Raw genomic sequence first — 19,837 nt, 5'->3', positions numbered from 1 at the left:
ATGTACTTTTTCAAATAAATTAGGAAAAATATGAATATGAATATAAAAGAGAACTACAGAGTGCTTATGGAAATGTTATAAAGTTTGTACATATATTGATAAATAACAAAAGGGAATATAAATGAAAAGCATAGTATTTCTGACCAGGAAAATATCACCAAGTCCTTAGCTTGTAGTTTAGAAAAAGTATACCAACATGGTTGAAAACTTGGGCATTAGGTCATTGGAAACTCAGCTCCAACACTATATTAGCACTGTGACCTTGATAAAGTTATTTCACATCTTTTAGCCTTAGACTCACTTCCTAATTTAATTTTAAAAGGGGAGGCTATGGTAATACCATATTATATGTTTGCTATGATGCTTAAGTAAGGCAATGATATATTTCATTCTTGCCATTTATTTAATTATAGGATGCACATTTTATGATTTCTGAAATCTGGCATTTTTACATTTTTATTATTAAAAAAAAAACTGAAAACATCCACACAGAAGAGAAATTATCACTGCCAGGAAGCTACAGTAACTGTTTATCCAATTGTCAGTTCTACTGACACTGCTGTTGGTTTATTTGGGGGGCATTTAGTGTATGATTGTATTTTTTATGACATCACATTTTTTGCTATTCCTTAAAATGCTTTCTAAAAATTACACTAGTATAAAGCTTTAGGGGAAAAGGTAATGTATAACAGTCATTTTAAAGCTAGGAGCTGTTGGTATGTCTGTCTAGTTTATATGTGGTGAAAGCCTGTCACAAAGCATCAATGATTTATTTAGCAAAAGCTTCCAGCTGACTTTCAAGTGATGTTTAATGTCCAGCAAGACATAGTTCCATTAAAAAAGTGAAGCTATAAGTTAACAATATACTAACACAAAGAAATACCAGTACTTTTTGATATGCCTTATTGTAATGCTAAAAGTGCTTTAAAAAGATCACAATCCCAAATACAGAGAGGAGTAGCTTATCAGAGGGCTGGGTAGACTGTGGCTAGCCAAAATGATTTTTTAAATTTTTGTATTGATATTGATGACTACTAACATGGTCTAGACTCAATCACCAGCTGTAATACAAGAAAAAATATTAGGTTTATTATTTTAGAGTTTGTTTCTCCCTTTTTTTTCTTATCTTATTCCAAAGTTGTTATCAAATCAATGCCAAATTGATGCTACTTAAAGGTCATAGTATGAGAAGTGAGCAGTTGCTAGAGATAAATTCGCTTCAACGTTATTATATTTCCAAGACTCTGGATTCTTCTCCTTATATTTTGCTAATGAGTTTTGTCCATCAACTTCGTTCAGTGTAGACCACATAGGTTTCCATCAGCGAACAAACAAACAGGTTAGATCACCCCAAGCTGTACAAGATAACATCAAATTCATAAAAAATAAATTTAGTTCAATTTAAATTGTGTTTCTCCTTTTTCTCTCCAGTATATGCCCTGAGAATTCATATCTACCTATATTCTCAGGTCTCATATATATTAAAAAAAATTTTAAGTGAATTTCTCTGTTGTCTTATGCTCAAGTTGATTATCAAAGTAACAATTAGAAACCAAGATGCAAAAAAGCATAACCATTTGACCCAGGTCACATAGAGAATTAATGACAAACCCCAGTAAGGCAGGTCTGGGGATACACATACTTGTCACTAGTCAACTCCAGTGACAGAGATGGTTCTGATAGAGATGGTTCTCCCAGAGATGCTTCAACTCTTAAAGAGGCTGAAGTTCTCTCCTCTGACTAGTCACCATTAAGTAATTGCTTCTTATATTTTTACCCTATCAAATCACTAAGTTACTTGCAGTGTCAACTTACATCTGCTCTATTTTCTAAAATATACCTTGAGCCCTCTTAATGTGTTAGAAACTGTGCTAGGAACCAATAGGATAGATAAATCTCTACAACCAAAGAAGATTTTATCACTTTACATTTTTTTTCTAGGCTTCAGAACCCTCTACGTTCATTCTGTTGTTTGTTAGCAGCAGTTTTATTTTTTTTTTATAAGGAAAGAAACAAAAATTATGGTTGAATCTTCTGTATTATTTTCACTTTTCCATCTCACTGTATTTAGTTAGTAGTTGCCTATGGATCAGAAAAAATCATGGTCTTGGCTTCCACTAAAAAGAATAAATGGTCAACAAGCATTTCTCAAACTCCCCCCCAAAAGGCAAATGCAACTGGTTCCTTTTCAAGTCACTGTAAACCTTAAAATACTGGTAGTTCCAAGGAGAAATAGAGGGATAGATTTCTGCAAGCCTCTGATCAAAGTATTTTCATCAACCAACCAATGCCTAACTTTGTATTAATGTGTGTTTCAGTTTAAAGATGTCTTTTAAAATATATACTGTTGACTCAATATAGAAATCATGGCCAACATACCCATGTGAAGTTTGCCCCACATATTCTCTCCATAAGTCACATTAAAGCCTTCCCATGCACAGAAACACTTGAGAGCCCCTCAGCACTAAGCTTAGATACCATTTAAATCACCAACTAAAAGTAGGAGAATGGAATAAACATGGCACTAAACAGACCAAGTCAAGGATGTGTGTCTACCATAGGAAAGCTAAATCAAAAGGGCAGAATGTCAGCCTTGTTTAACCTCAGCTCGGACTGTGTACATGGCTCAAATCAAATTTTTCACTAACATGTCCAGGAATGACCTCAAAAGTGGCATGACAGAGGAATGGATAAAAAGATGTGGTACACTGTTGTATGGCAGAAACCAACACAACATTGTAAAGCAATATCTTCCTGTTAAAAAATAAAATTTTAAAAAAGACACCTCTCCCCATTCCTGGTGGCTCAGACAGTAAAGAATCCACCTGTAACACAGGAGACCCAGGTTTGATCCCTTGGTAGGAAAGATCCCTTGGAGAAGGGAATGGGCATCCACTCTAGTGTTCTTGCCTGGAGAATTCCACTGACATAGGAGCCTGGTGACCTACAGTCCATGGGGTCACAAAGAGTTGGACATGATTGAACGACTTTCACTTTTACTTTTGATCCTCCCCCTCAAAAAAGATGTGGTACTTATATACAATGGAATATTATTCAGTAATAAAAAAGAATGAAATAATGCCACTGGCAGCAACATGGATGAACCAAGGAAATATCATACTAAGTGGAGTAAGTCAGACAGAGAAAAACAAATATCCTATGAAATCACCCATATGTGGAATCTACTTTTAAAAATTATATAAATGAACTTATTTCCAAAATAGAAAAAGACTCACAGATTTCAAAAACAATCTTATGGTTACCAAAGGGGAAATGTGGGGAAGAGAGAGAAATTAGGAGTTCGAGATTAACATATACACACTACTATATATTAAACAAATAACCAAAAAAGACCTACTATATAAGCAGAGGGAACTCGACTCAATATTCTATAATAACCTATATGGGAAAAGAATATGAAAAAGAATGAATATATGTATAACTGAATCACTATGCTATAAACCTGAAACTAATACAACATTGCAAATCAACTATACTCCAATAAAATTTAATTTAAAAATAAAAATATACACATAAAAAAAGATATATAGCAGTTCCATCAGAAAAAAGAAACAAACTACCATGAGTTGATTTTAGGGTTACAGAGAAATTCTAGGACTAGAAGTTACAAAAATGGAACTCATGAATAATATAGATCAACTGAACCTGTCCTGGATGAAACCTAAGTGGAACCTCAATGGAATTTTCAGTAAGTTTTAATGAAAACTATATGTAGCTAATAAATTTCTTAAGAATTAATCAAGAATACTCAGTGATAGTACACTAAAAAGACTAGAAAAAAGTACATAATTGCTGAGAAAGTTTATGCCCTACTCTCTTTTCTAATGGCTAAGCACATAGCAGCAATCACAAATATTTGTGGAATAAAAGAACTGAGTTGGGAACATGGCTTCCTTTGCCTACAGAATATGAAGATAATTACAAGGCTGAGGGACTTGGAAGGTACAATGAAATTTCATTATTTGGGCTTCCATAAATTTTATAATTTCTTGCCTTGAGAACCCCATGAAGAGGATGAAAAGGCAAAAAGATAGGACACTGAAAGATGACCTCCCGAGGCTGGTAGGTGCCCAATATGCTACTGAGATCAGAGGAGAAATAACTCCAGAAAGAATGAAGAGAAGGAGTCAAAGTGAAAACAACACCCAGTTGTGGATATGACTGGTTATGGAAGTAAAGTCTGATGCTGTACAGAGCAATATTGAATAGGAACCTGGAAGGTTAGGTCCATGAATCGAGGCAAATTGGAAGTGGCCAAACAGGAGATGGCAAGAGTGAACATCAACATTTTAAAAATCAATGAACTAAAATGGACTGGATTGGGTTAATTTAACTCAGATGACCATTATATCTACTACTTTGGGTAAGAATCCCTTATAAAGAAATGGAGTAGCCATCATAATCAACAAAAGATTCTGAAATGCAGTACTTGGGTGCAAACTCAAAAATGACAGGATGATCTCTGTTCGTTTCCAAGGCTAACCATTCAATATCATGATAATCCAAGTCTATGCCCCTACCAGTAATGCTGACGAAGCTGAACAGTTCTATGAAGACCTACAAGACCTTCTAAAACTAACACCCCAAAAAGATGTTCTTTTCATTATAGGGGACTGGAATGTAAAAGTAGGAAGTCAAGAAACACCTGGAGTAACAGGCAAATTTGGCCTTGGAGTACAGAATGAAACAGGTCAAAGGCTAATAGGCTTTTGCCAAGAGAAGGCACTGGTCATAGCAAACACCTTCTTCCAACAACACGAGAGAAGACTCTACACATGAACATCACCAGATGGTCAATACCAAAATCAGATTGATTATATTCTTAGCAGCCAAACATGGAAAAGCTCTATAGAGTCAGCAAAAACAAGACTGGGTGCTGACTGTGCCTCAGATCATGAATTCCTTATTGCTAAATTCAGACTTAAATTGAAAAAAGTAGGGAAAACCACTAGACCATTCAAGTAGACCTAAATCAAATACTTTATGATTATACACTGGAAGTGAGAAATAGATTCAAAGGATTAGATCTGATAGAGTGCCTGAAGAACTATGGATGGAGATTTGTGACATTATATAGGAGGCAAGGATCAAGACCATCCCCAAGAAAAAGAAATGCAAAAAGGAAACATGTTTCTCTGAGGAGGCCTTACAAACAGCTGCAAAAAGGAGAGAAGCAAAAGGCAAAGAAGACTTCCAAAGAATAACAAGGAGAGATAATAAAGCCTTCCTCAGTAATCAATGCAAATAGAGAAAAACAATAGAATGGGAAAGACTAGAGATCTCTTCAAGAAAGTTAGATACCAAGGAAACATTTCATGAAAAGAAGGGCACAATAAAGACAGAAATGATATGGACCTAACAGCAGCAGAAGATATTAAGAAGAGGTGGCAAGAATACACAGAAGAACTATACAAAAATGATCTTCATGACCCAGATAATCATGATGGTGTGATTACTCACCTAGAGCCAGACATCCTAGAATGCAAAGTTAAGTGGACCTTAGGAAGCATACTATGAACAAAGCTAGCCGAGGTGATGGAATTCCAGTGGAGCTATTTCAAATCCTAAAAGATGATGTTGTGAAAGTGCTGCACTCAATATGCCAGCAAATTTGGAAAACTCAGCAAGGGCCACAGGACTGGAAAAGGTCCGTTTTTGTCCCAGTCCCAAAGAAAGGCAATGCCAAAGAATGTGGAAACTACCGCACAATTGCACTCATCTCACACGCCTGCAAAGTAATGCTCAGAATTCTCAAAGCTAGGCTTCAACAGTATGTGAACCATGAACTTCCAGATGTTTAAGCTGGATTTAGAAAAGACAGAGGAACCAGAGAATAAATTACAAACATTTGTTGGATCATCGAAAAAGCAAGAGAGTTTCAGAAAAACATCTACTTCTGCTTTATTGATTATGCCAAAACCTTTGACTGTGTGGATCACAACAAACTCTGGAAAATTCTTAGAGATGGGAATACCAGACTACCTGACCTGACTCTTGAGAAACCTGTATGCAGGTCAGGAAGCAACAGTTAGAACTGGACATAGAACAACAGACTGGTTCCAAATAGGGAGAGGAGTATGTCAATGCTGTATATTGTCACCCTGCTTATTTAACTTATATGCAGAGTACATCAGAAGAAACACTGGGTTGAATGAAGCAAAAGCTGGAATCAAGAATGCCGGGAGAAATATTAATAACCTCAGATATGCAGATGACACCACCCTTATGGCAGAAAACAAAGAACTAAAGAGCCTCTTGATGAAAGTGGAAGAGGAGAGGGGAAAAGTTGGCTTAAAGCTCAACATTCAGAAAACGAAGATCATGGCATCTGGTCCCATCACTTCATGGCAAAGAGATGGGGGAACAGTGGAAACAGTGACAGACTTTTTTTGTGGGGGGGGCTCCAAAATCACTGCAGATGGTGACTGCAGCCATGAAATTAAAAGATGCTTGCTCCGTGGAAGAGAAGTTATGAGCAACCTAGACAGCATATTAAAAATCAGAGACATTACTTTGTTAAGAAAGGTCCATCTAGTCAAAGCTATGGTTTTTCCAGTAGTCACGTATGGATGTGAGAGCTGGACTGTAAAGAAAGCTGAACACCAAAGAATTGATGCTTTTGAACTGTGGTGTTGAAGAAGACTCGAGAGTCCTTTGGACTGCAAGGAGATCCAACCAGTCCATCCTGAAGATCAGTCCTGGGTGTTCACTGGAAGGACTGATGCTGAAGCTGAAATCCAATACTTTGGCCACCTCATGCAAAGAGTTGACTCATTTGAAAAGACTTTGATGCTGGGAAAGATTGAAGGGGGGTGGAGAAGGGGACGACAGAGGATGAGATGGTTGGATGGCATCACTAACTCAAGGGACATGAGTTTGGGTAAACTCCGGAGTTGGTGATGGACAGGGAGGCCTGACATGCGGCAGTCCATAGGGCTGCAAAGAGTTGGACATGACTGAGTGACTGAATTGAACTGAAGTGAAGTTTTGTAATTCATATCATCAGGAAAAATCCACAAGTGCAAATTTTACATTTAAACTTTCCTCTAGAAAAGTGTTCTTTAATCACAAAGGAAAAATCTTCAAAAAAATCTAATAAATCAGAAAACAAGCTTTCAGAAAATATATTAGATGTACCTGTATATATATATTTAAATTCTTGCTCAATTAATTCTTCTTCAGTTGTCAAAGGGATTTTTTACTTTTCTGGATTTTTGACTTTTCTAGATTTTTGTTTGTATAGTTTCTTTTTCTGAGCGAACTTTGAAAAAATAAGATGCCATTTAAAAAATCATGGTGAAAACATTCCAATATTAAATTTACTAACCCATAACCTAAGAACTGAATCATATCCTATATAATCTGTATACACAAACATTTGATGATTCTGTGATTTGTCCACATCAGTGAGGACATTTTTGCACTGACTCTATATATGTACAATATGTCTTCATCTTATGCACAGAGCTTGCTTTCTCTGTTTTTAGTCTATGCATGGGAATGCACTTAGAGGTATTTTCTCCTCCTCCTCCTACTTTTCTCTATCTCCTATTACTCTTTCTCCTTTCCAGATTTGAGGTCAGTTCTAAAAATTCATACCCATTTCCAAAATCCTAGCCATATTTCTAGTTTAAAAAAAGAAATCTGCAATTCTCATATTTGGTAAATCTGTGGTCTTTAGAATTAATTCATATTCATAAAAACCACTTTCTTTTATTGGACACATATATTACATACCATTGCAAAAATCTAGAAAGGCAGGCTATTCATATTTCCATGCTTATAGATGATGAAAAAGAAACTGGCTTAGAAAGGCTGAAAAAATTGCTCTACATCTCAGTTAGGAAGTAGAAGAGCTGCCATAAGTTGCAAAGCCACTAATTTAACCACTATGCTGTCCTGCCTCCAGACAGATACCAGATACGAGTACTAAAGGGATGCCTGACCCTAGTTCTTCATTAACATTCATCCAGCTAAAGGGAACATCATGATTTTATCTCCTCTTAACATATTAATTACAAGGTTGTTTAAGTCCTTTAAAATATTAAATATTTAATTAGTCCTATTACAGCATCTCCCTGAGGCAAATGGTTAGCCTGCATAATTGTTATGTTGGTTAAAAAGAAGAGCAAAAGGAAGTTTGAGCATAAATTAACAATAATAAAACAGATCATTACATTTCATGCCTGTAGATTAACATGGATAACTTGCATCAAATAAAATTGTAAGGTGATTATTAAGATCAGTCTTTACAGATGACCTTCATCATTACACTTTAACTGGGTCTCCAAGCATCCAAAATGACCAGTCATTCCATTAAATATAAGGTTACCATTCTCATCTATTATTTCTCAAAGTGTCCACCAAAGACTGCATCTGGATCACCTGGGAATTTTGTTTAAAATGGAGATTTTGGAACTCACATGAATTATCTTTCTGCCCTTTTAGCAAGTATTTCCAAGTGATTCTGGGGTAAAATATCAACCAGTTTTTATAGGACTATATCCTTATTTGTAATAAAAATGCACAAAATATTATTTCTACTTAAGTAAGGGTTAAGAGAGTTAATTCCTTTACCAGTCTGGGAACACCTTGAGATTTGAGTCCTGCTTTGTTCAATAATTATGCCACTGTTCAGCAAATGATTTAAGCTGAATGAACTTAAACATGGTTGACTGGATTTTTCATTTTTAAAAACTCTGCCTTCAGCAGACTATATACATACCCACGTAGTCATAGTTTTAAATAATCATCCATAACAGTTAGGGAAGATACTTGAGATTTGCTTCTTTTGTTACAGCGTTTCCAACTAACCTATATGCTCTCAAGAATTGGTTTCTTCCATTACCTGATCAGAAGAGATTTGCAACAGTGAGTTTCCTTAAATAAAAGAAAAATGCCTTTCACAATGGGATATCAACACTCCTGCTGACATGCCTGGTATTCTAAGCCTCCTTGAGCCAATAGCAGAATATTTTGTTACTTAACACACTCATCTGAAAATCCAGGCTTTACTGCCAAAAAGCCCACTTCATATATACCTAATGCAAGAGGGAGGCTCAGTCCAAAGGACATTTTAAGTTACACATTTAGATAAAGCTCTCAAGCTTATGTCATTGTATTCAGCTGTTTAATCATCAAGAAGCAATATACTATCATCATACTATTTTCATTCCATGCCCAAAATCACTTCATGAAATCTAAATTTCATGACTTTTAGCATTTATTGAAGACTAACCTAAAGAATATCAATAACCTCAGATATGCAGATACCACCCTTATGGCAGAAAGTGAAGAGGAACTAAAAAGCCTCTTGATGAAAGTGAAAGAGGAGAGTGAAAAAGTTGGCTTAAAGCTCAACATTCAGAAAATGAGGAGCATGGCATCTGGTCCCATCACTTCATGGGAAATAGATGGGGAAACAGTGGAAACAGTGTCAGACTTTATTTTTGGGGACTCCAAAATCACTGCAGATGGTGACCACAGCCATGAAATTAAAAGACACTTACTCCTTGGAAGAAAAGTTATGACCAACCTAGACAGCATATTAAAAAACAGAGACATTACTTTGCCAACAAAGGCCCGTCTAGTCAAGGCTATGGTTTTTCCAGTGGTCATATATGGATGTGAGAGTTGGACTGTGAAGAAAGCTGAGAGCTGGAGGATTGATGCTTCTGAACTGTGGTGTTGGAGAAGACTCTTGAGAGTCCCTTGGACTGCAAGGAGAGCCAACCAGTCTACCATAAAGGAGATCAGTCCTGGGTGTTTATTGGAAGGACTGATGCTGAAGCTGAAACTCCAATACTTTGGCCACCTCATGCGAAGAGTTGACTCATTAGAAAAGACCCTGATGCTGGAGGGAGGGATTGAAGGGCAGGTGGAGAAGGAGATAATAAAGGATGAGATGGCTGGATGGCATCACCGACTTGATGGACATGAGTTTGGGTAAACTCCGGAGGTTGGTGATGGACAGGGAGGCCTGGCGTGCTGTGATTCATGGGGTCGCAAAGAGTCAGACATGACTGAGCGACTGAACTGAACTGAACTGAACCTAAAGAAAAGTACATTTTAAAATTCTTTTCATTTTCTTTTTAAAAAATATGACATTATATATTATGTTACATTATGGCCTTCTATACAAAGAGATACCTAATATATTCTTCTTAGTATTCAGTAGCAAGAAAATGTGTTTCTCTCCAGATGAACATGAATGATTATATTCATCCTGCTTTGAGAGCTCGGCAGCCTCTTATATTTCCCTATTTGACTTCACTGCCCAAAAGAAGAGAATTAAATTCAGTTTTCAATGGTAATAACTAATTCATTTCATATGCATGATATAAGTATGTTTTAACTTCTGAAACTTGTTTCTATGATTTTTCCTTTTATCTTGTCGTATGTTAAGTGGGTTTCATCATTGAAACTAACTTTTAGTGTTTTGAACGACAGGAAAAAGTCAACTTTTTTCAAGAATTAAACAAGCAAAAGTAAGTCCGGCAAGGAATGTGACAAGATTACCTGGATACACAGAAAAATCAAGCAGTTAGAAGAGAATCAATATTTCTTGTTTTATAGTCACAAGGTCATTTTAACCAACGATAATACCACCAAAACAGATCACTACGAAACATCACAGAAGCCAGCACTACACCTGACCCTTGTCAGACTAGCTGAAAGCCAGATGCAGAAGCAAAACAGCTGAAGGATAACGAACTATAATCTAATTTGTAATTAGGTAGAAAGCACAAAGGCCCAAAGATGAAAAGCATCTTAAATAGAATGTTTTCAATGTCTGATATTTAACTGCCTGCAAGTTTTTTTAAGAACCATACATCCCATCTCAAATTTTCATGCAAACATAAGTCACCTGATTATCTTAAAATGCAGATTCAGACCCCATAATATAAGCACCCAGGATTCTGCATTTTAATATTGTCCAAGGAGACACTGAGACAGCTAGTCCAAGGACCACACTGAAAACATGCTGCCTTTAGAGCTAGCCGTGACTGAATCCATCCCAGCTTTACCACTTAAAAGCTGTAACATTAACCGAGTCCTTTAACATCTCAGACCTTCAGTTAGGCTATCAGTTATGTGAGGATAAAAATATCTACCTTGTATAGCCCATGGGAAGATTTAAAATGATAACTGCATGGTCCAGTAAGACCCTTGATAGATACTATTTTAGTGAGAGGGCTGTCTTTACTATGACAGAACACCACTGTTAGGGAAAACACTGACTGAAACCACCCACCACGGCCAGTCAAGACAGTAGCCACATGCATCACTTATCCTTTTTTTTAAAGATTTTTAAAATTTATTTTTAATTGAAGGATAATTGCTTTACAGAATTTTGCTGTTTTCTGTCAAACCTCAACATGAATTAACCACAGGTATACATATATCCCCTCCCTTTGAACCTCCCTCCCATCTCTCTCCCAATCCCACCCCTCTAGGTTGATACAGAGCCCCTGTTTGAGTTTCCTGAGCCATACAGCAAATTCCTGTTGGCTCTCTGTTTTACATATGGTACTGTAAGTCTCCATGTTACTCTTTCCATACATCTCCCTCTCTCCTCCCCTCTCCCCATGTCCATAAGTCTATTCTCTATGTCTGTTTCTCCACTGTTGCCCTGTAAATAAATTCTTCAGTACCATTTTTCTAGATTCTATATATATATGTGTTATGATATTTATCTTTCTCTTTCTGACTCACTTCACTCTGTATAATAGGTTGTGGGTTCATCCACTTCATTAGAACTGACTCAAATGCATTCCTTTTTATGGCTGAGTAATATTCCATTGTGTATATGCATCACAACTTCTTTATCCATTTATCTGTCGATGGACATCTAGGTTGCTTCCATGTTCTAGCTATTGTAAATAGTGCTGCAGTAAACAATGGGATACACATGTCTCTTTCAATTTTGGTTTCCTCAGGGTATATGCCTAGGAGTGGGATTGCTGGGTCATATGGTGGTTTTATTCCTAGTTTTTTAAGGAATCTCCATACCATCTTCCGTAGTGGCTGTATCAATTTACATTCCCACCAACAGTGCAAGAGCATTCCCTTTTCTCCACATCCTCTCTAACATTTATTGTTTGCAGACTTTTTTTTTTTAAACTTTACAATATTGTATTCGTTTTGCCAAATATCGAAATGAATCCGCCACAGGTATACCTGTGTTCCCCATCCTGAACCCTCCTCCCTCCTCCCTCCCCATACCCTCCCTCTGGCTCGTCCCAGTGCACCAGCCCCAAGCATCCAGTACCGTGCATCGAACCTGGACTGGTAACTCGTTTCATACATGATATTATACATGTTTCAATGTCATTCTCCCAAATCTCCCCACCCTCTCCCTCTCCCACAGAGTCCATAAGGCTGATCTATACATCAGTGTCTCTTTTGCTGTCTCATATACAGTGTTATTGTTACCATCTTTCTAAATTCCATATATATGCGTTAGTATACTGTATTGGTGTTTTTCTTTCTGGCTTACTTCACTCTGTATAATAGGTTCCAGTTTGATCCATCTCATTAGAACTGATTCAAATGTATTCTTTTTAATGGCTGAGTAATACTCCATTGTGTATATGTACCACAGCTTTCTTATCCATTCATCTGCTGATGGGCATCTAGGTTGCTTCCATGTCCTGGCTATTATAAACAGTGCTGTGATGAACACTGGGGTACACGTGTCTCTTTCCCTTCTGGTTTCCTCAGTGTGTATGCCCAGCAGTGGGATTGCTGGATCATAAGGCAGTTCTATTTCCAGTTTTTTAAGGAATCTCCACACTGTTCTCCATAGTGGCTGTACTAGTTTGCATTCCCACCAACAGTGTAAGAGAGTTCCCTTTTCTCCACACCCTGTCCAGCATTTATTGCTTGTAGACTTTTGGATCGCCGCCATTCTGACTGGCGTGAAATGGTACCTCATAGTGGTTTTGATTTGCATTTCTCTGATAATGAGTGATGTTGAGCATCTTTTCATGTGTTTGTTAGCCATCTGTATGTCTTCTTTGGAGAAATGTCTATTTAGTTCCTTGGCCCATTTTTTTGATTGGGTCATTTATTTTTCTGGAGTTGAGCTGTAGGAGTTGCTTGTATATTTTTGAGATTAGTTGTTTGTCAGTTGCTTCATTTGCTATTATTTTCTCCCATTCTGACGGCTGCCTTTTCACCTTGCTAATAGTTACCTTTGTTGTGCAGAAGCTTTTAAGTTTGATTAGGTTCCATTTGTTTATTTTTGCTTTTATTTCCAATATTCTGGGAGGTGGGTCATAGAGGATCCTGCTGTGATATATGTCGGAGAGTGTTTTGCCTATGTTCTCCTCTAGGAGTTTTATAGTTTCTGGTCTTACGTTGAGATCGTTAATCCATTTTGAGTTTATTTTTGTGTATGGTGTTAGAAACTGTTCTAGTTTCATTCTTTTACAAGTGAAAAATATGGAACGCTTCACGAATTTGCGTGTCATCCTTGCGCAGGAGCTAATCTTCTCTGTATCGTTCCAATTTTAGTATATGTGCTGCCAAAGCAAGCACTGTTTGTAGACTTTTTGATGGTGGCCATTCTGACTGGTGTGAGGTGATATCTCATTGTGGTTTTGATTTGCATTTCTCTAAAAATGAGCAATGTTGAGCATCTTTTCATATGTTTGTTAGCCATCTGTAAGTCTTCTTTGGATAAATGTTGGTCTAGGTCTTTATCCCACTTTTTGATTGGCTTGTTCGTTTTTCTGGTTTTGAGTTGTATGAGCTTCTTGTATATTTTGGAAATTAATCCTTTATTAGTTGTTTCATTTGCTATTATTTTCTCCCATTCTGAGGGTTGTCTTTTCACCTTGCTTATAGTTTCCTTTGCTGTGCACAAGCTTTTAAGTTTAATCAGGTCCCACTTGTTTACTTTTGTTTTTATTTCCATTACTCTAGGAGGTGGGTCATAGAGGATCTTGCTTTGATTTATGTCATCGAGTGTTCTGCCTATGTTTTTCTCTAAGAGCTTTATAGTTTCTGGTCTTACATTTAGATCTTTAAACCATTTTGAGTTTATCTTTGTGTATGGTATTAGGAGTTGTTCTAATTTCATTCTTTTACATGTAGCTGTCCAGTTTTTCCAGCACCATTTATTGAAGAGGCTGTCTTTGCCCCATTGTATATTCTCTCCTCCTTTGTCAAAAATAAGGTACCCATAGATGAATGGGTTTATTTCTGGACTTTCTATCTTGTGCCATTGGTCTATATTTCTGTTTTTGTGCCAGTACCATACTGTCTTGATGACAGTAGCTTTGTAGTATAATCTGAAGTCAGGAAGGTTGATTCCTCCAGCTCCATCCTTCTTTCTCAAGACTGCTTTGGCTATTCGGGATCTTTTGTGTTTCCATATGAATTTTGAAATTTTTTGTTCTAGTTCTGTAAAATATGTCATTGGTAATTTGATAGGGATCACACTGAATCTGTAGATTGTGTTTGGTAGTATAGTCATTTTCAAAATATTGATTCTATGCAGGAACATGGAATATCTCTCCATCTGTTTATGTCACCTTTGATTTCTTACATTAGTGTCTTATAATTTCCTGTGTACAGGTCTTTCATTTCCTTAGGTAAGTTTATTCCTAGATATTTAATTCTTTTTGTTGCAATAGTGAATGGGATTGATTCCTTAATTTCTCTTTCTTATTTTTTCATTGCTAGTATATAGAAATGCAAGTGATTTCTGTATTTTGATTTTGTATCCTGCAACTTTGCTAAATTCGCTGATTAGCTCCAGTAATTTTCTGATACTATCTTTAGGGTTTTCTATGTAAAGTATCATGTCATCTGCACACAGTGAGAGCTTTACTTATTTTCTGATCTGGATTCCTTTTATTTCTTTTTCTTCTCTGATTGCTATAGCTAGGACTTCCAGAACTATGTTGAATAATAGTGGTGAAAGTAGACACCCTTATCTTATTCCTCCTTTTAGGGGGAATGCTTTCAGTTTTTCCCCATTGAGAACAATGTTTGCTGCAGGGTTATCATATATGGCCTTTACCATGTTGAGGTAGGTTCCTTCTATGTCAATTTTTTTAAGAGTTTTAATCATAAATGGGTGAGGAAATTTGTCAAAGGCTTTTTCTGCATCTATTGAGATTATCATATGGGTTTTATCTTTAAATTTATTAATATGGTGTATCACATTGATTGATTTGCATATATTGAAGAATCCTTGCATCCCTGGAATAAACCCAATTTGATCATGGTGTATGAGTTTTTCGATGTATTGCTGAATTGTTTTTGCTAAAATTTTGAGGATTTTTGCATCTATGTTCATCAGTGATATTGGCTTGTAGTTTTCTTTTTTAAAAAAATTATTTATTTTAATTGGAGGTTAATTACTTTACAATATTATAGTGGGTTTTGCCATCCATTGACATGAATCAGCCATGGGTACACATGTGTCCCCCATCCTGAACCCCCCCTCCCACCTCTATCCCCATCCCATCCCTCAGGGTTGTACCAGTGCACTGGCCATGAACACCCTGTCCCATGCATTGAACCTGTACTGGTGATCTATTCACATATGGTAATATACATGTTTCAGTGGTATTCTCTCAAATCATCCCACCCTCACCTTCTCCCACAGAGTCCAAAAGTCTGTTCTTTATATCTGTGTATCTTTTGCTGTCTCACATATAGGGTCATTATTACCATCTTTCTAAATTACATATATCTGCATTAATATACTATGTTGGTGTTTTTGTTTCTGACTTCACTCTATAGTAGGCTCCAGTTTCATCCATCTCATTAGAACTGATTCAAATGCATTCTTTTTAATGGCTGAGTAATATTCCATTGTGTATATGTACCACAGCTTTTTTATCCATTTGTCTGCCAATGGATATCTAGGTTGCTTCCATGTCCTAGCTATTGTAAAGAGTGCTGCGATGAACATTGGGATACACGTGTCTCTTTCAATTCTGGTTTCCTCAATGTGTACGCCCAGCAGTGGGATTGCTGGGTCATATGGCAGTTCTATTTCCAGTGTTTTTAAGGAATCTCCACACTGTTCTCCATAGTGGCTGTACTAGTTTTCATTCCAACAGCGTAAGAGGGTTCATTTTTCTCCACAACCTCCCCAGCATTTATTGTTTGTAGATTTTTTTTATCTCAACCATTCTGACCAGCATGAGATGGTACCTCATTGCAGGTTTGAGTTGAATTTCTATGATAATGAGGGATGTAGAGCATCTTTTCATGTGTTTTTTAGTCATCTGTATGTCTTCTTTGGAGAAATGTCTGTTTTGTTTTTTGGCTAATTTTTTATTGGGTCATTTATTTTTCTGGTATTGAGCTGCATGAGCTGCTTGTATATTTTTAAGATTAATTCTTGGTCAGTTTCTTCATTTGTTATTATTTTCTCTATTTCTGAAGGCTGTCTTTTCAACTTACTTATATTTTCCTTCGTTGTGCAAAAGTTTTTAAGTTTAATTAGGTCCCACTTGTTTATTTTTGCTTTTATTTCCATTACTCTGGGAAGTGGGTCATAGAGGATCCTGCTGTGATTTATGTCAGAGAGTGTTTTGCCTGTGTTTTCCTCTAGGAGTTTTATGGTTTCTGGGCTTACATTTAGATCTTTAATCCATTTTGAGGTTATTTTTGTGTATGGTATTAGAAAGTGTTCTAATTTGACCAGTTTTCCCAGCACCACTTGTTAAAGAGACTGTCTTTTCTCCATTGTATATTCTTGCCTCCTTTGTCAAAGATAAGGAGGATTTATCTTTGACTAAATAAATGCGTGGATTTATTTCTGGGCTTTCTATTTTGTTCCATTGATGTATATTTCTGTCTTTGTGCCAGTACCATACTGTCTTGATGACTGTAGCTTTGTAGTATAGCCTGAAGTCAGGCTGGTTGATTCCTCCAGTTCCAATCTTCTTTCTCAAGATTGCATTGGCTATTCAAAGTTGTTTGTATTTCCGAACAAATTGTGAAATTATTTGTTCTAGTTATGTGAAAAATACTGTTGGTAGCTTGATAGGGATTGCATTGAATCCATAGATTGCTTTGGGTCAGTCAGTTCAGTTCACTTGCTCAGTCTTGTCCAACTCTTTCTTACCCCATGGACTGAAGCATGCCAGGCCTCCCTGTCCATCACCAGCTCCCGGAGTCTACTGAAACATGTCCTTTGAGTCGGTTATGCCACCCAACCATCTCATCTTCTGCCACCCCCTTCTCCTCCTACTACTGTGGGCAAGAATCCCTTAGGAGAAATGGAGTAGCCATCACAGTCAACAAAAGAGTCCAAAATGCAGTACTTGGATGCAATCTCAAAAGCGACGGAATGATCTCTATTCGTTTCCAAGGCAAACCATTCAATATCACGGTAATCCAAGTCTATGCCCAGACCAGTAATGCTGAAGAAGCCTGAAGTTGAATGGTTCTATGAAGATCTGCAAGACCTTCTAGGACTAACACCCAAAAAAGATGTGCTTTTCATTATAAGGGACTGGAATGCAAAAATTGGGGTAGTATACTCATTTTCACTATATTGATTCTTCTGATCCATGAACATGGCATATTTCTCCACCTATTTGTATCATCTTTGATTTCTTTTATCAATGTTTTATAGTTTTATCTATATAGGTCTTTTGTTTCTTTAGGTAGATTTATTACTATTTTATTCTTTTTGTTGCAATGGTGAATGGAATTGTTTCCTTAATTTCTCTTTCCCTTTTCTCATTGTTAGTGTATAGGAATGCAAGGGATTTTTGTGTTGATGTTACATCCTGCAGCTTTACTAAATTCATTGATCAGCTCTAGTAATTTTCTGGTGATGTCTTTTGGGTTTTCTATGTAGAGGATCATGTTATTTACAAACAGTGAGAGTTTTACTTCCTCTTTTCCAGTATGGATTCCTTTTATTTCTTTTTCTTCTCTGACTGCTGTGGCTGAAACTTCCAAAAGTATGTTGAATAGTAGAGATGAGAGTGGGCACCCTTGTTCCTGACTTTAGGGGAAAGGCTTTCAATTTGTCACCATTGAGGATAATGTTTGCTGTGGGTTTGTCATATATGGCTTTTATTATGTTGAGGTATGTTCCTTCTATGCCTGCTTTTTGCAGGGTTTTTATCATAAATGGATGTTGAATTTTGTCAAAGGCTTTCTCTGCATCTATTGAGATAATCATATGGTTTTTATCTTTCAATTTGTTAATGTGGTGTATCACATTGATTGATTTGTGAATATTGAAGAATCCTTGCATCCCTGGAATAAAGCCCACTTCGTCATGATGTATGATCTTTTTACTATGTTGCTGGATTCTGTTTGCTAGAATTTTATTGAGGATTTGTGCATCTGTGTTCATCAGTGATATTGGCCTGTAGTTTTCTTTTTGTGTGTGTTGTCTTTGTCTGGTTTTGGTGTCACGGAGTTGGTGGCCTCATAGAATGAGTTTGAAAGTGTTCCTTCCTCTGCAATTTTTTGAAATAGTTTTAGAAGGCTAAGCATTAGCTGTTTTCTAAATGATAGAATTCTCTTGTGAAGCCATCTGGTCCTGGGCTTTTGTTTTTGGGGAGATTTTTGATCACGGCTTCAATTTCAGTGCTTATAATTGGGTTGTTCATAATTTCTATTTCTTCCTGGTTCAGTCTTGGAAGATTGAACGTTTCTAAAAATCTATCCTTTTCTTCCAGGTTATCCATTTTATTGTCATATAGTTGTTCATAATAGTCTCTTATTTCTGCATTGTCTGTTGTAAACTCTCCTTTTTCATTTCTAATTTTGTTGATTTGATTCTTCTTTTTTTCTTGATGAGTTTGGCTAAATGTCAGCTTTGTTTATCTTCTCAAAAAAAACAGCTTTTATTTTTATTAATCTTTACTATTGTTGCTTTAATTTCTTTTTCATTTATTTCTGATCACATCTTTATGTTTTCTTTCCTTCTACTAATTTTGGGGGTGGTTTTTTTTGGCTCTTTTTTTTTCAGTTGTTTTAGGTGTAAAGTTTGGTTGTCTATTCAATGTTTTTCTTGTTTCTTGAGGTAGGATTGTATTGCTCTAAACTTCCGTCTTAGAACTGCTTTTGCTGCATCCAATAGGTTTTGAATTGTCATGTTTTCATTGTCATTTGTTTATAGAAATTTTTTTATTTCCCTTTTCTTCAGTAACTTGTTGGTTATTTAGAAATGTGTTGTTTAATCTCCATGTGTTTGTGTTTCTTACATTTTTTTCTTGTAACTGATATCTAGTCTCACAGTGTTGTGGTCAGAGAAGATGCTTGATATAATTTCAATTTTCTTAAATTTACTGAGGTTTGATTTGTGACTCAAGATGTGGTCTATCCTGGAGAATGTTCCATGTGTACTTGAGCAGAAGGTATATTCTTCTGCATTTGGATGGGATGTCCTGAAGATATCAATAAGATCCATCTCATCTAATGTATCATTTAAGACTTGTGTTTCCTTATTAATTTTCTGTTTTGATGATCTGTCTATTGATGCCAGTGGAGTGTTAAAGTCCCCTACTATCATGTGTTACTGTTAATTTTTCCTTTTATCTCTGTTAGTGTTTGTCTTACGTATTGAGGTGCTCCTATATTTGGTACCCAGATATTTACAATTGCTATGTCTTCCTTTTGGATTGATCCCTTGATCATTATATAGTGTCTTTCCTTATCTCTTATAATTTTCTTTATTTTAAGGTCTATTTTGTCTGATACGAGTATTGCTGCTCCAGCTTTCTTTTTCTTCCCATTTTCATTGAATATATTTTTCCATCCTCTCACTTTCAATCTATATGTGTCCTGAGGTCTGAAGTGGGTTTCTTGCATATATGTGGGT

The 19,837-nt window shown here is 36.4% G+C and overlaps 1 long non-coding RNA gene and 1 other non-coding gene across 3 annotated transcripts in view; both read right to left on the bottom strand.

The window, feature by feature from the left end:
* Positions 1-19,837, bottom strand: part of LOC139182734 (uncharacterized) — a 327,514-nt gene that overhangs the window by 279,717 nt on the left and 27,960 nt on the right. The window lies entirely within an intron of this gene.
* On the bottom strand, positions 13,462-13,563 carry LOC139182880 (U6 spliceosomal RNA). The gene has a single exon (XR_011566439.1). It is a non-coding gene; the product is annotated as a U6 spliceosomal RNA (small nuclear RNA).

The sequence above is a fragment of the Bos indicus genome, chromosome 4 (assembly GCF_029378745.1).
Source record: "Bos indicus isolate NIAB-ARS_2022 breed Sahiwal x Tharparkar chromosome 4, NIAB-ARS_B.indTharparkar_mat_pri_1.0, whole genome shotgun sequence".
In the NCBI taxonomy this organism is placed as follows: domain Eukaryota; kingdom Metazoa; phylum Chordata; class Mammalia; order Artiodactyla; family Bovidae; genus Bos; species Bos indicus.
The sequence above is the reverse complement of the archived record's forward strand: the minus strand, read 5'-3'. Positions and strand labels throughout refer to the sequence as shown.